Genomic DNA, 8582 nt, shown 5'->3' on the forward strand with positions numbered 1-8582 from the left:
CAACCAGGTCAGACAAAGAGGAACAAGGGTGACAGACGAGATCAATAGAACTTTCAATAGTTTTACAACGTCGTCATAAAACTTGTGTAAAATGATCCGAGGGACAGATAAGAGGCTTTGACCGAAGCTGTTCTCAGATAACTGGGTGAATAACTGAGCGGAGAGGACGGGCTTAGAGCGATATTCGATTCAATTAGACAAAGAAGTACTGTACGCGCCAGTGTGTGTGTGATTGTGTGTGTGACAGAAAAGACAGAGAGACAGTTGGCGAGTGAGATCCAGGTGGGTGAGATATTGTGTGGCGTTTTATTGTGGCTCCTCATTTGGTTAATTAGTCTCTATTAGGCCGCTTTAAACAAGGGAAAGGAAACAACAGCAAAGCCTCAGTGAGAAACAGTTCCGCTTCCCACAGGGCACACACACACACATGATAACACACACACACACATACATACAGTGAGCAACATGTTGTAAAACTCCACAAGATATACAACCCGACAGAAGGCTTGAATGGAGAGAGGGGGTAATAAAGTTAGGCGACACAAAAGAGGAGCTCTTGAGGAGAAGCACAGGTCAGTACGCTTCAATTGGATTCACTGTGTGTCAATACTTGAACACACTTTAAGTTTCTCTCCAAGCTACGCCGATCTCAGAGGAAGGCGCGCGCAAAGGACACACAATCACAAAATGGTGGACAAGGGATCTCTCCTGCAAATCCCCTTTTTTTCTTCCTCCTCCTCTCCACTTTCCACCCTCTTGTTTCCACTGGCAAAGATGCCAGCTTTGTGAGAGCAGGGAAGGAAGACTATAAATGTCGAGTCTTTTACTACCTGGCGCTCAAGGCGCAATATGCAGCCACCGTTATTATCTCAACCGCTGTGCTGTTCTACAAGATAGTAAAAGATGATGAAACAGTGCAGCCAGGGAGCAAGATTGCACTGTCCCCGGTCATCGAGGGAAGTGCAAGATGTTCCTTTTTTTTTTTCTTTTTTTTTTTCCTGTCTTGTTTGCAAAGGATGAACCCGAAGAAGCCTCCCTGCCCACTTGACTGTTTTTCACACCTTTGTATACTTTCCTTTACCTAAGAAATGGGACTTGGGTGCAAAAATAAATGAATGCTACCCAAGAATTTGACCACATACCTGCTGTTACCACTTCAGGAGCACTGGCAATGACAAACACACTCCTACTCTTGTGAATGATGTCTGACTCTGTGCAAACAGCGTGCTCCTTCAGCTGGGAATTCCCACTGAATTTCACCCCAACGTACTTTGACTGACAGCATCTCTGACATATGAAAAAAACACATTGCATCCAAGAGAGTCCCAGACAAAGCAAGATATTGTCCCATGCAAGCAACACACACACAATCAGACTTTAGATGTAACTTTGGCTTGTTCCCCTCCAAGAAAAACGGTTTGAAAGCTTCACTGCGAGACGGTTCGTGCACTGAGAACTGTCTGTCTGGGACGTCTCTGGGAGCTGATGTGAATATCTCGCATTCGCAGCGGCGCGGGGTCAAATCTGAGTCACAGTTTTTGTCATAAAAGATCCAATCCCTCTCTCACCAGTCGTCGCTCTCCAATATTCTCTGCATGCTGATAGCGTAAATGCTTTAAAACAAACGGCGAACGCAGTCTGCTTCTGCCAAGAGCTTCCTTCGTAAGCAGATGCAGCCGCATTTGTCACTTGAGCAAACAAGGGCCTACTAGTGTTTTCATCTCGGAAAACTGTGTCAGTGCATATTAGCTGCAGGACTTCCCCTGACTCACACTGTGACAGTGTGTGATTTGGGACTTGTTACAGACAGTTACCCAGGTAGGTAAGCTGGTGTGGTGGAAATGATACACCCCCGCTGACTGGTCTTTATTATTACAACTGGGCTTTGTGTACGGTACGCCTGGTTTGTCATTAGAGCTGACCTTGCTGAAAATCACAACACGGTGAAGCACAATGACAGGCCGGGAGAGAACGGGAGGGGGAGGCAGAGATGAGACAGAACGAACGAGAAGCAGAGAGAGGGATATGCAAAGCAGCGGCGCGCACGCACCTGTGCAGTCTGAGTCAGTGGTTTGGACGGTGGATCATTCGGGAGAGCGTGTGCAACCGGCAACCCCTCCTTTCTCCACGCATCCGCATTGTTTAACCTTATTGAAGCTGCGTTTCTGTGTGTGCATAGCTGTGTGTCCAAGGGCAATTATGTGTGTGTGTTTTTGGTGCAAAGCCCTGTATTGTGCCCAAAGTGGAGCACCAATCCTGAGTCAATGGGCCAGAGCAAAAAGGACTGGATGACCCCGACCTAACCCGGCCGCTCCCTCTCCGTCAGTGTGTGTGTGTGTGTGTGTGTCAGTGCGTGTATCTGCTGTGCTCATTTGTCTCTGTGTTTGTATGTGCGTCTAAAATAACAGGTGACACAAGCGCGTTGCAATATTCAGGACTCTGCAGCACACGTACAGGCACAGAAAGAAACGCAGCCACGAAACAAAACAAACCAGAAAATAAAGTGCTGCATGCCCACGCACAAAGCAGCCATTTGTGTTGCCGAACCGACAGACACATGCTATATAGATGATAAAGGACGCGAGGGAGGCAGAGAAAGACAGATTAAAGAGCGAAAGGTACTTTTTTTTTTTTTTAAAGCAACGCAACCTCTGAAAGCTTCTAAGACCATGCTGGCAGCTTGCCTAATGGGCCTGGGTAAAAGAAAGAAAGAAAATAAAAATAGGTGGAAAGAAAACCAGAAGGACAAGTTGGGGGAGAAACAGCCGCTGTGTGACGACAAGACCCTCCCCTGTACACAGAAGAGAGCGCTGTACGTTTCGACGTTAACTCTTTCAAATCCTGGAAAAGGAGAAAGATTGTGGGCTGGAGCCAATCAGGCAAATGAACATGCAAATTTATTTCACTGCCGTAAAGCACACACACACGGGGTGAGAGTGAAACATGCAGATGTGGGAGGTATCTCAAGATCAGGATGCACAAGGCTGTTTAATCCACGCTTTTTCTTCTTCTCCTTCATTTTCAATATCTTTCTCATCATTCCTGTGAAATGGATCTAATTCCCCACAGTTTCAGTCTCTCTCATTTTTATCTATTCTCTGTTTAACCCACACTTTCACTCATGTCTGTCTCTTTTTTCACCCCACTAGCAGTATCTGGCCCTTTTTCCCCTCCTCTTGTTCTTCCTTCCTCCTCTTTTAGCCGATTTCTCCCTCTTATGTTTCCACACAGCGCGGTGATGGATGTGACGCGGCGACTGTTTTTCAACCTCCCACTGCTTTACGAAGATTATTCAATGAGTAAGCCACCGTTTGAGTCACCTGAGCGTTGCTTTCAGTGAAGTGTTATTTATGACGGAGGTCAAACGCACCTGGGATTATCGTAACAACCGTGGGGGAAAAATGGCGGTGACATTTGTTTTCTCTGCGTGCCCTGATTGTGTGAGAAAAATTGCAGAAATACAAACAGGCTTGGAGAGATCATATGCAGACAAATAAATGCTTACACGCACACACACACACACACATGCATGCAAAGCCAACCCCTGCACTCTAATCCCGTAATGACAGGGCAGGCCTAATAACAGGGGAGGGCACTGAAGCATTCGTCCCTATGGCCGCATCCACACACACACACACACACACACAGCAGCCAGAGTTACAAGCCTCTTAAAATATTTCTTTGTTCAAACAGGCAGACTTCTTAAAAGAAAGAAAAGAGAAGGACCGAAGGAGGAAAAAAGGGGAAGAAAGGCTATTATTGCGAGAGAGAGGAATGTGTTTCGCGGGGCTAAGTCCCCAGGTCGCCAGGAGCAGACAGGTGAGGGATTTAGCTTGGATCTTGCCGCGACTACTTTCAGCTTTTTTTTTTTTCTTTTTCCGCGTTACCACGATATCGTCGGATGACAAATTTAAAGATGCCCCCGCGACCTCGGTCACACACACACAGTGTTTGCAAAGTTAAGCACTTCTCTCCGTGTGTCCTGTTCGCCGACACTATTCTGCTGTAATTGCAAAACAGAATGGCTTCTCCTCAGGCGTTTAGCTGTATTAATGAAACACGATGAAAGCAGGATTTTGTGTCCAGCCTCCCCCCCAAAAAAATTTTAAAAAGCATTGAAAAAAACTCAAACCCCCCTAATGACTCCTTCCCCTAAAAATCCTTCCCTTCAGGCTCCTCCACTAGTTAATTATCTTCTCCCCACCTCTTCTCCGAGTTGCTTTTGTTGTGCGCTTCTGCAGTCAAACAGACCAAGCACATGGCAACCTGGCATGGGGTAGCCACTCCATTAAAATACTATGCCGTCTGGTTGCCAAACACTTGAGTCCCCTGTTTAGACACAGAAACAGTGAAATGTGTCAACAGTGAGAGCGAGGACCCCACGCTCAACTTATTAGCGCTATTAGCCTGATTGCTTTGTGAGCTATCTTTGTTGGCTCCACTTTTGTCATCCAATGTGAAGCTGAGGCAGAAGCAGGAGAAAGAGAGACACAGAAAAAAAAAAGAAAGAAAAAAGAGAGCAGGAGGAGAGATGCTATTCAAATTCAAATTGTCCGAGCAGTCTTTTCGCCTTTGTGCGGGGCCAGAGGGCGATGATTAGGAGAAGTCCCCTCCATTTTATGGCGAGACCTCCCCTTCTGAACCCCCCCTCCGCTGCACCACACACACACACACACACACACCAACACACACACACACACAGTCACGGTAATTGGTTGCTGCGACATGGACAAGCCAAGGAGTTGATTCCTCTGTGGAATTCCTGAACGGACTCCCCTCACAACCCCTCCCCATCAGCGCACACACACACACAGACACACACACTTCATCCGGCTACCACTCACTGTCAGTCATCCCACAATGGCTGTCACACAAGAGGTTTGTCCCGAGTGTGTGTGTGTGGTAACAGGGTAACACCGCTGATGCCTTGCAAATAAGCTCTCTTTCTAACTTTCTTTTTCATTTTTTCCTCTCTTGTTTCCTCTTATTTATGAATTCATACTCAAGATTCTTCCCACTCTTATATCATAAAGTCTGATGATTATCAAATCGTTCCTCTCTTTGGGACCCTAGCTGCCCTCAATCATCCCCCCCTCTTCCCCAACTTGTCCAAACATACCTTGGAGCTGAATACTTTTCAGATTTGTGGACAGCGTAACTTTTTTTTTTTGTGGTCTGTCTGCTTAGTCCCTCATATCTCCAGAGGCAATTTCTGACAAACAGCTCTTTCCCGATCACGCTGCGACTTTGTGATAAATAAACAAACAGTGTTTTTTTTTTTTTTTTTCCTTTCCGTCAGTGGCTTTGAGGGAACAGAAAAGAGCCGAGTAAAGCAGTTGAAATGGAAAAAGAAAGAGCTTTGATCGCAGCAAGGACGACATTGTGAGCTAGTGCAGCTGCTTTTTGAAATTACATATATGTGTGTGAGCATGTGTGTGTGTAGGTGTGTGTGTGTGTGTGTGTGTGTGTGTGTGTGTGTGTCTGCTGCAACCGGGTATTGCCTCTTTCAAGGGCTCATGAAGTCTAGTCTAGTTCCTGTACTGCCAAAGGAATGGGCTCCTTTGTCTTTACCCCCCTCATTCTTCTCTTTCTGTTTCTCCCTCACTCATTCCCCTTGTCTTTCTATCATCTCGCTCCCTCTCTCTCTCTCTCTCTCTCTGTTTGCCCCCTCCCCATCCCCTTCTACTCTCCTAATTACAAAGCACAGAGGATCTGACGAACAGGTAGCCCTAAGGGCAGCTGTCTACAAAACCAGGTGTGCCTCTATGTGTGCGAATACATGTGTGTCAGCATATGTGTGCTCCAATAAGTGCATGCATGCATGTGTGTATGAGTACGTGAAGCCACCATGTAGTTGTGATGACGGTGACTGATCGTGCATGCAGCTGTTTGAGTCACACGTAAATGTTAGTGGTCGAAACTGGAGTTTCTGCTTCTTTTATCCCTCATATCCCTCAGGATCACTTGCTATAAGCATTTTCTAACTGACTGTTTTGACGCACAAACCAGAGTTTCCCACACGATGCCTCACGTGTGTGAATGTGCACATTCTCTCCCTTCTTCGCCGCGACTTCCCGGTTAATAACCCAACCAAGCCTGACATTCACAGCCGTCTGCATTGTCTCGTATCTTCAACGAATTGCTCAATGTTTGGGTGCTATTGAATAAGTCACAGCCCCTTCATCAATAGCACTGACAACAATAACACGTACACACTCAAACAAGCACATTCGCAGTTGGGGGTGAAGCCATTAGCACTTGTTTTATTGGCTGACACAAGCACTTTAGGTTGCCTTCAAAATCCAATTGAGGGAAGGTTCGATGGGAGTCCTTGATAGTATGTACGAGTGCGTTTCATCAGGAGCGCCATCTTCGCTTTGTTACTGTACTTCAGTCTGAAGGCGAATACTTGTCATTGTTCACTTGTAGATGAAAATAGCGACGGCACAGCGAGCTCAAATCATCACTTTACACTAACTTGGTGTTTTCATCTCAGCTTTGGGTCTCATTGTTCCCATTTCATTTTCCATACTATGAGACATGGATTTAACATTTTGCTCTCAGAAGGGAACATGAAAGCTTTTCCATACAGTCTCTCCCTGAGCATAGCTATCCTCACGTGTCTGCACTGTTCCCACAAGACCGCCGACTGTCATGACTTAATGGCACAGTCCTTCAACCTTTGCCTGAGAAGACCTAACCACCTTTGTTTTGTTTTTTTACAGTCATGCCCTCCTGTGCGACATAAAGTTTACTGCGTTTGATTCTCTGCTGAAATATTCCTGTGGAGGAGTCATTCCAGACTCTGCAGATTTACAACGTTGAGATCACAGAAAACCAAGCATGGGGCCACATGTTTTATGCTGAGCTCACCTGAAATGAAAACATAATTCTTCCAGTAAATGAGCAGATTATCATAGCAAACCATCATTTAGCTTGGTGTATTTCTAATAGTTTGAAAAAATGTCATAAAACGAATCAGTCTTGAGTAATAATCCACCAAGTGTTGTCTACGATTGTTAAGGTTCGGTGTCATACTCACCACTTACACTTTAAAAAAGTATGTTCCTCATTTACCAATGATTATGTTATGGGCATCAGGTCTGCCTGTGTTTAACCACCAGCAGGAAATGGGCGCAAGACCAAATTTCTGTAGCGACATGGGGTGTTTACATCATGCAACATGGAAACTATTGCCTCAAACTTTGCCATAAATGAAGTAATTTTTCACTTACAAGCCTTCCTGGAAATTCAACACACTTCTTCCTTTAACAACGTTTTATAATTTAGTCTGAGTTTTGGTTTTTTTTTGCTTTTGCCTCCCATGAAATTAAACATCAAATGCCGACAGTAAACACTGTTTAAACACAACGATCTAGTCATGAATTAAGATCGCTGAATCCGGGGTGACTTGAGCAGTATGTGCCTCTGCGTGAGACGCCTTAGATGCCACCATCCGACTTCCTGGCGAATGACTCAGCCAACTGCGACTGAAAAATGCAAACAAGCAAGTGAGTAGCAGGTTCGCTTTTACCTCCAGGATCTGCATATGGAAATGCGGATCTCCTTGTCGAATTTTGTGGGTATTTGTGCGTGTGTTTATGTTTGTATTAGTCAGAGTGCGAAAGGAAGCCCGACAGAGCAATTTGTCTGCCGGGGTGTGTGCGTGCGGTTGTGTTCGATGGAGTGTGCGCAGTCGCTACAGCTCTTGATTTCACTTTGTTTCACCTCACGCTCCCTGGGGGCGGGCAGGGATATCTGGAATACAATTCATATTTAAAGCAAAATATAGCGCGACTGCAACCGCAGCGAGCTCTGATTGATTTATTAGTTTTCTGCCACACAGATTAAAGGCAAACACGCCTGGCGCTCACGCACACCAGCGCATGTAGGTGCACATTTCAAAACCTCCATAAAAAGACTTCTTTGACAGACACCAAAATAACAAGCAGGCAGCACACCTCCTAGGATCAGCTCCACCATTATCTTTCAAACACACCTATTTATACCATATACTGTGAAATGTACTTTTTGTTCAGGGCCCATTTTTCCCCAAAGCATTCCTTTGTGTGCAGGGGTTCAAAGCCTTGCTCAAGGGCACCGCAGCAGAAAGCAGGGAAAAGAGAGCGCACTGTGCTGATGTGCAGACAGTGCAGTATGCTATATAAGACAAAAGCTATAGAACAAAGGAAGCTATTTTACAAATAATTTAATAGACTCTTTTGCATTTCATCTTTGGAGGGAGGGGGGGAATCAGGCTGCTTGAATTCCCTAAACTATTACTAATTTTAATGCAACTGGAGTCTAGCAGCCACTCATTCATTCAATGTGACAGAAGAACTCTTTCTCATTTTTCCAAAACAGATAAATGTCAACGTACGTTGGCATTTATCTAAAGCTTGTTACAGATATTCAACAATCGCCTCGTTATATGTTCATCTACAAAGACAGAAACATAAAAGGGGGGTCTCTTTTACTTGATGAGATAAAGCGGCGCCGATGTTCTTTGATTCGCTGCTTTGCCTGGCCAAACATGTGGACCGCTTCAATATCTCTTCAGTGGATAAGGCTAATGAACAAAT

This window comes from Stegastes partitus, unplaced genomic scaffold (genome assembly GCF_000690725.1).
Source record: "Stegastes partitus isolate 25-593 unplaced genomic scaffold, Stegastes_partitus-1.0.2 Scaffold2265, whole genome shotgun sequence".
Lineage (NCBI taxonomy): Eukaryota > Metazoa > Chordata > Actinopteri > Pomacentridae > Stegastes > Stegastes partitus.